The sequence below is a fragment of the Etheostoma spectabile genome, chromosome 14 (genome assembly GCF_008692095.1).
Source record: "Etheostoma spectabile isolate EspeVRDwgs_2016 chromosome 14, UIUC_Espe_1.0, whole genome shotgun sequence".
NCBI lineage: Eukaryota > Metazoa > Chordata > Actinopteri > Perciformes > Percidae > Etheostoma > Etheostoma spectabile.
Window position 1 is genome coordinate 1,468,570 of NC_045746.1, and position 8,047 is coordinate 1,476,616.

An 8,047-nucleotide genomic window follows, 5' to 3' on the forward strand; every position below is an offset into this window, starting at 1 on the left:
CCCTTCCACCCAAGCAGTTTCGCTACGTTATCAAATGGCCTGTGGCGATTCCCTGTCAGGCTCCTGACAAAACAACACTTTGGGGTCCAAGGATGTTTTTGTTGGTCCACACATCAATGGCTGGATTTTTTTTTAACTCCATGCACTGCCCTTTCTCCATTATTGTGATGCTTCATGTTTGTGTTCGGACCATCTCATTCTTTGGTATTTGGGGAAATCTGGCTGATCAGATTCTGTCCAGGAGCAAGTCCCTACTGTAGTTCAGATCATATAGAGGTTCTGGCAAGACTGGATATTTTAAATGGCGGCAATCTACAGGCAGCTAATTTTAAAAGAAGCTCTCTCTTGATGCTGATTCTAGGTCAGCGTTGTATTAACTGAATGGCAAGTAATATGATTTGGCCAAAATAGGCTCACACCCTTGTTTAGGATAAATCCAAATTCTCAAAAGGATATTTGCTGCCATTCTCAAACCTGTCCATCTGTTCAGTGAGGAACTCTGGGATTTGTTTGTGGACTTCGGCCTGGCCTGCTAGTTGTACTGAGATTATCTTAATCCCATTCACTGCCGATGGCACAAAGATGACTTTAGCATTAAGGGGCTCTCAAAGGCACCCAGGTTTGTCTTTGCATAATGTAAATACTGGTGCTGTGGCCTCGGCAGGGGAGAAATCAAGGTACTATATTCCCATGCAGTGCTCTTTCTCCTATGTTGTCCTCAGATCATATTAACTCCATTTTGTACACAATGTTATGCTGTAGAACATGAAAATAAAAAACACCTTGCCTCAAGCCTACTAAGTGTCCAGACACCAGTGAGTGAGGGGGTCGCCCCAAAACTGTTGCCTCTCCTGCTTCCTCATCCATTTTTATGGTTTTATTTTGCTGACTAGTGCTCATTTCTGTCTCCCCATTAGTTGTGCTCCGTCCTGTACGCTAGAGCAAAACAAAATTTGCTCGAAATTAGTGTATTTTGTATTATTTTACTGTAAAATTTCTCGTGCGAGCATGAAAGTACTTTCCATATACCCCAAACAACAAAAATATTCAATGATCAGACTGAGCAAACACTTCATTCTTGACCTCAGAAACAACAATTTCAGCTCAAAGTCCATTTACTTGCTTGTTGCGGAGCTTTTGACCGTATCTCACAGTCCTCATCAGTAGATTGAGTTTCATCAGTTGTCATGGAACTATAGATGTTCAAACATGTTTCTTTCATTTTATATAACAACTGAGCCAACTCAATCTGCTAAAAAAAGACCATGCAATACAACCGAAAGCTGCAGACGGAGGGAATTTTCTAATTCGTGTGAAGTTTTCCAAATACATTACACGTGACAGCTAGCTGTTGAGCATGACGCGTAGTTGCGTTCTTAATCCTAACTGACATCACAGAGTTTTAGCCGTCTAAAAGTTAACATTCTTACCCAACAGATGTTAATGTTGTGAGATGTTTGCGATATTGGATAATTTACTTCCTTTTGGGCAAAACTGGCAGAAAAAGAGGGATCATATATTTTCACTCCCAAATTGACACCCTAACGGTGCCATATTGCATCAACCTCCTGATCTGATCATCTAACTTATTTATATTGGAGTAGAAGTAAGCTCTCAACCCTGCAACCCTTGGGGGAGTGAGCTGCTAAACATAAATTCAGAAATGACCTGCCATTATAAACGTGTGCTCACACAGCAGAATTGAAACTGTAGCATCAAAGAGCCACAATAGGCGGTCTTGTTTTCTCTAGTGAGAGTGATATGAATACTTATGAGGAGGGTTTTTTTCTTCTTCAAATGGAGCGGCTGGTCTGGCTTTTGTTCTCTGCTGTGTTTACCCCCTCCGCTGCCGCCTAATAAAGGGCTGAGCGTTCAGCTTTGATTTATGAGCTGAATAAAACAAGATAGCATAATTCTGCCTACAGACAGTATAAAAATCAAGTCTTGTGAGTTACGAGGGACCCTCAATGTATGTGTCCTCACAAACACACACACGCACGCTATGTCCATGCACTTATTGTCCAGCGTAGCTACTGAACAGTGATGGCTTTAACAGCAGTTCATATGCTGACAGTTTTATAAGCATTCATGGTTTATGTACCTGATCCTCACTGAGATCAATATTTCATACATGACAATACTTGTTTGTGATAAGAGGCAGACACCTATTATATTATCCAAGTAATGGTCAAAATATGCTACAATATTTATAGATTAAGCTGTGGTACTCTATATCTAAGCTACAGTATCAGTGTGTATCAGTTTGTCTATGTGACATCCCTGACAAAAGAATCCTACTTTTTTCCATTTTTATTTGCACTGTCAGATCCAGACATTGAAGTTAGAGTGACAGGTTTTCAGGAGGCCCTCTCAGCTCTGTGGATGCAGATCAGCTGGTCATCCACTTCTAGCAGGCGATAAAACGCGAGCAGATGCCCACAGGGTCGTTATCTGCCCTGCTCGCCTGCAGCTCCTGCTCACAGACCCTCCTGTGTTCTGTAGAAATACCACTCAACAATAGACAGACAGCATGTGGCACTCTGTGGATTCAGACGTCATGTGAAAATGACTGGAAATGTAATTGGAGTTGTTTTAAATTGTACTTTTTAAGAAAGAAATTGACTATCTTCACAGTGGAGTACACATGAGTAGTCTTAGCGTTGCCTTGCACGACCCTGAGTATAGATTAAGTAGCAGTGTGTCTTCAAAGTGTCCAGATCCCACCAACCATAGGGCCAGTTCCCATGGCAACCATGCTGAGGGGCAGCTCTGTCAATCTCTGCTCCTATCCAGAGCAAGGGCCAGGGCGATGATGTTGTCAATAAAAAGAGGAGGGACCCTCCAGCCTTCATTCTTTCATTCAGGATTGTAAAGGAGGAGTAAGGTTAGAAAAAGGAAATGTGGGGGGAGAGGGGCGGGGAGACGACATAGTTGATTTAAAGGTCCTTAGCATTGGTTTCCTGGAGTTGCTTTGCCCTCATTATGGTTATCTTTGAAAGAAGGAACAGGGTCCTGAATGTGCCTTGATAAGCCTAGAGTTTCTAGAGTGGACCTCACCAGTCGCCATGTTTTTGACTAGAAACTGTGTGTGGAGGGCCACGGCGCCGATGATAGAATGTCTCTGGGGCTGGCTTTCTATACCTATAATTCAAAGATTTGTTATTCAAAGAAATGTCCTGTGAGTTGCGTTCAGAGGCCCCTTTGGCCCAGGTTCTAGAAAGATGTTGCAACGTCTAAGGGTGACTTTTCTACTCTTTGCTCTGAACTATTTTTTGATCTAAACTTATGACTTATGACTCCTCTCTCCCATTTGTATAAGGGCTTGTAGATACATGTATGTCAATGTGAAGAATTACTGTCGTGGTGCAATCTCGAAATGTTTGGGAAATCAAGGAAGCCTCGTTCAGCAAACCGCATGTGAAACAGTCGGTGGGATGATCCGTTTTTAGTGCTGGAGCTGCTCAGTCGTCACCTGCTTTGTGTGAAGGTGGGTGAATGATAATGAGGCGGATACAGAGAAAAGAAAATCACTCTCATTAGCCTGTACTCTAATATTGGATGTGATTATTCAGAATATTAAAGCCTATAGATTAAACAATAGTTCAGCCACAGCTTCTTTAGTTTTAACTCGAATATGCAACCCAGAGACTTAAACTGGATCATCTCATTGGCTGTTTTATCTTATTACAATCATGTAGACCTCAAGAACTCAATGACTGTCACATTGGATTTGTACTCTTTTTTTTGTATATTGAGTATATTATACTATATGCTCTGGTCTAACTGTATTTTTAATGCTGCATGTGCATGCAAATAAGGAAATTATGAGATACATGACTTTATATAAATGTGCTCTGTTTGTGCTTTGGCATCCATGACAGGTTGGGAGCAGCCAGAGTTGCTTCAGTATACCTTTATTTTATTTTACCTGCACATTGCAGAGTTTTGTTTTTAAAGCTTCAGATTGGTAAACAAAAAGACATTTCTGTCATATGTTTTCAAATCTGTACAAGAGAGCCATAAATACCTGTGATTCCCTGCTGGCACGGACCAATTTGTCCCAGTCTGAGTGAGGCTCTCTCTATCTTTGTTGTGTGTGTATTAACAGTTAGCTGGTCCCACAAGAGTCTAGTGGGGTGCTTGTGGAAGACAGATTACTGGAGGAGGCTGTGCACTAAAGCCTGCATCTCAACGTGAGTGTTGCAGTGATGGGAACAGTGCCAGTTGGAGTTATGAAGAGGTCTGATTTGCATCCCCCGACCCTCTGCTGAAAACACACAGGATGATATTTTCCATATGTGTAATCAGAAAACCATGTAGTAATATGTATATCTTATGATACTTTAACTAACCCCTCTAAGAGGTAAAACCACAAGCGTTCAACGCTTTAGTTGGCAGCGGCTGCTCTCCACCCTGACAGGGCCCGTACAGTAGGTTGCGTTTTTATATCCTTTTGAAGACTAAATGTACATGTTTGATATATGTTTCTAGACTGTAAACTCTTCCTAGATGCAACACATTGTCCTTCTCCAGATCTGTACATGGACAGCACATTTAGTGACACAGTTGGTTGTAAAATGTTAACACTAGGTTTTCTGACATAACTGCAGGAAATGTTTTTCGGGGGGTCAGGACGTCATTCAATGAGCAGCGTCAAGTTCATCGGTTTGGTTCACAGTTTTGAGGAAATTTCTAAGGAACAGAGAGAAATTTGGGGAAATTAGATTATTAGCTTACTTGCTGAGAGATAGATGAGAAGATTGACACTGACTTATTTATCTACCTCTCGGCAAGTTAGCAAATCATCAGGTTTCTCAAAATGGCAAATTAGTCCCGTAATGTTTTGTCTTTTTTATGTAGCGTTCAGGTGAACAGGAAGAAGGGAAAGTATTTAACACTGTCTGGAGATGCCAAAGGAAACAGGTTCTGGCCTGATCTCACTGAATTTGTCTTCTCCAATCAGTATCATTTACCTCAAATATCTGATTGTAAAAAAATTGTAATTTGGCTGAAGGTTGGTTGTCAACGCCAGATATTTCTAAAACTTGTCAGCTTCAATAGGAATGCTTGTCTCCCAAAGCCTCTCCTCACCACTCTGCTTGTTTTATATACTGTATATGTTGAGAAAAGTCCTGGATGAGCTCCCATAGGAGTCCCGCAGGTGTCCTTCCTCCGAGTCATCAGGAATGACCGTGTTTTCATGAGCCTGGTGTTTCATCGTGACTGCAGGATGAATGAGATAACAATTATCATTCTGCGCTGAAAAGGTTAAAGATGCCTGATGTTTCTAAATTAGCACTTTCTCTTTCCCGTTTTCCATCCCACCTTTCATGCAACTGCAGCATTTGTCAAGTGGAATTTATCAAGCAAGAATTTGAATATGCAACTAAATATCTCAGTAGCAAACACTTGTTACCGGTGTTTTATTTTTCATAAATACCTTTTGAGCAGGACGTCTTTCACTGCACTGCACTGCACTCATGCATAAGCACACATCACACAACCGAGACGCCTCCACACACAAACACACACACATACACACACACACACACACACACACACACACACACAAAACCAGGCATAATATTAGTTAAGGGTGTAAAGCCAACAGTGTGCGATTATGTCATTGGGGCAGTATGTGCCAATGCTGCTCAACATATGTCCCTGTGGCTTCAGGTCTAATCCTGTGATGATGCAAAGAGCTCGCTGGTGGAAGCTGCTCGCATATCTCCGGGCTACTAGTCCAAATGCAGCGCTCCGCCAAGGAGCTGATAGCATGTATGTGTGTTTGTTTGTTTGTGTGTGTGTGTTTGTGTGTGTACGTGTACGTGCAGCAGGAAACTATGGAGTGTGTGTTTCACATGACCGCCCGAGGTATGCCCCATCTGCTCAATGTAGCATTAACACCTCCTCCTGTTTGTCTGTGTGTGAGGAAAGTGTGAGCATAAAAGCTTACTGTGCATGTGCGTGTGCACGTCTACTTCTTGATCAAGCCATTCCTGCGGCTATAAAAGCATGTTCCAATGTGCAAGCTGTCATACCTCATGTGTTATCAACTTGTACATTGACATGGAATAATAAACCTCTCCATGCTGCTTTTCAGGTCAGCCAGAGCTTCTGTGCTTCATTATCATAGACACTGGCATCTGCAGAGCATCACCCTCCATCAAACGGCCAAATTGAAACGCAAGGACCCCACATTTTATGATGCGAAACACAAGTTCATATTACATCCGGTTAAAGCTCACTGACATTTTACTTGATGCAGTGATTGTAGAGATGCTTATCCAGGCTGTAGACACATGCTTTGCACTTGTCTGTCTGCTCCATTGAGGCATTTGAATAGCAGTTTGAGGTGCAGAGGAATTAAGGCATCGGGATTCAAGCTCACAGACGATGTTCAGCCTCTTAGTGGATCGCAGGGAGCTGCATTTGTGTACGCCTTTGTCCGAGTCACTGAATATTTGATGATGGTAGGGAAAAACAGCACTTGTAATACCGGCTCCATCTGTGACCTTAGTTGATCAGAATCATTGTTGTCCATGAAATCAGTAGCTTCCCTTTGCTGTGAGGGTGCAGGAGGTTCAAAGCAAGGGGAGGGTACGGAGGAAGAAAGAGACACATATGGATCAGTTTAACACAAGCAATATTGGTTTTTACATCTGAAAACTCAATCCAAAGTTAACTTGCAACAGGATGATTTGGTTTGGAGAGAGGCAAACACGAGAGAATACATATATTGTGCCTGTTTGCACCAAGCCCGAAATGTCTCCATGCAAGAGGTTTTACCAGGAGAACAAATGGGGACTAAATATGGAGAAAAAGGATCTACTCTATAGCATGATCCTCGTTGTGTGTCGCTATTCTAGATTTTATTCTAAGACTGATACTACTTTCATGTCTGAGCCTTACATATGAAGCTACAGTCAGCAGCTGGTTAGCTTAGGTTAGCATTAAGACTGGAAACTGTGGAAAAGAACTAGTCTGGCTCTATCTGCAGCGAAGGTAACAAGATCTGTTCAGCACCTCTAACCTGAACCTTGTTTTGGGTCTATTTTTCTTTCTATAGGTAAAGTGCAGTTAGATGCTGGCATCGGCCGGGTTAGCTTGACTTAGCTAACCCCCCTAACACTTTGGTTTTTGTATGGATACAAGTGAGATATGATGTATGTTTTAGTGAGCTTTAGAGGTGCTGGTATAGGACAAGGCAAGGCTGTTTCTCCCTGTGTCCAGTCTTTATGCTAAGCTATGCTAACCAACTGTTATATTGTCTTATAACGTATAGACATGAGAGTGGTATCAATAGTCTCATCAAACTCTCGGCAAGAAGCCAAATAAACGTTTTACCAAAAACATCAATTCCTTTATAAAGTACATCTAAGTGTGTGTACACTCTCACTGTAACCTACAGGGCAATTTGGTACAATTTCTGAAATTATTATTTTTTTTTGCCGTCAAACCTCACATACACAAACTAAGCCATGTTTAAACTGAATGTTTTCTCTCTGCACATTTAAAACAAGGCCTGTTTCATCATATTACGCACAGACAGCGTCACACATTCAGTCTATAGCCTACATGGGATTATTGTTAACACACAAAGCACTTGCAATATATCTGTTCTATCACAAATACTATACTCTATTGCACCAATGATGTTTTCTTATATTCTTTTCCACAATATAATGAAATTCTATGAATATATGAGGATTTTTCTTAAAGAAGAATCGATACACACTGACTGTTAACTCCTGTATCAGTTTTTTTTTTCTTATCCGTTCTCTGTGTGTAGAAACTGCCATCGTACATGTTGTAAATTGTGTTTTCTGACAAATTGCGTTCTGGTGCTGTTGTTGTTTGACTCAATGTACAGTTTACCTTCTCCAGAGTGATCTGTTTTACTGGAGGACTCTGAAAGCATCTGGTTATAACTGAATAAAGATTTTTTGGCAGCTGTTTGTTAGCTGCTGTCACTGTGTCTTTTCTCATCTCAAGGAACACTTTGCTCAGTAACATTTTACGTGAAAAACATTCACTCTGAAGTACA

At 41.4% G+C, this 8,047-nt stretch overlaps 1 protein-coding gene and 1 long non-coding RNA gene across 2 annotated transcripts in view; one reads left to right on the plus strand and one right to left on the minus strand.

Moving 5' to 3' along the window:
* Positions 1 to 2,284, plus strand: part of znf704 (zinc finger protein 704) — a gene marked incomplete in the record, with an annotated part of 52,756 nt that extends 50,472 nt beyond the window's left edge. The window contains 1 exon segment of the mRNA XM_032535071.1: positions 1 to 2,284.
* Positions 2,285 to 4,622: 2,338 nt separating this feature from the next.
* Positions 4,623 to 8,047, minus strand: LOC116701393 (uncharacterized). The gene is made up of 2 exons (XR_004334905.1): positions 6,894 to 8,047; positions 4,623 to 4,770 (listed from the first exon to the last, which is right to left on the minus strand). It is a non-coding gene; the product is annotated as an uncharacterized LOC116701393 (long non-coding RNA).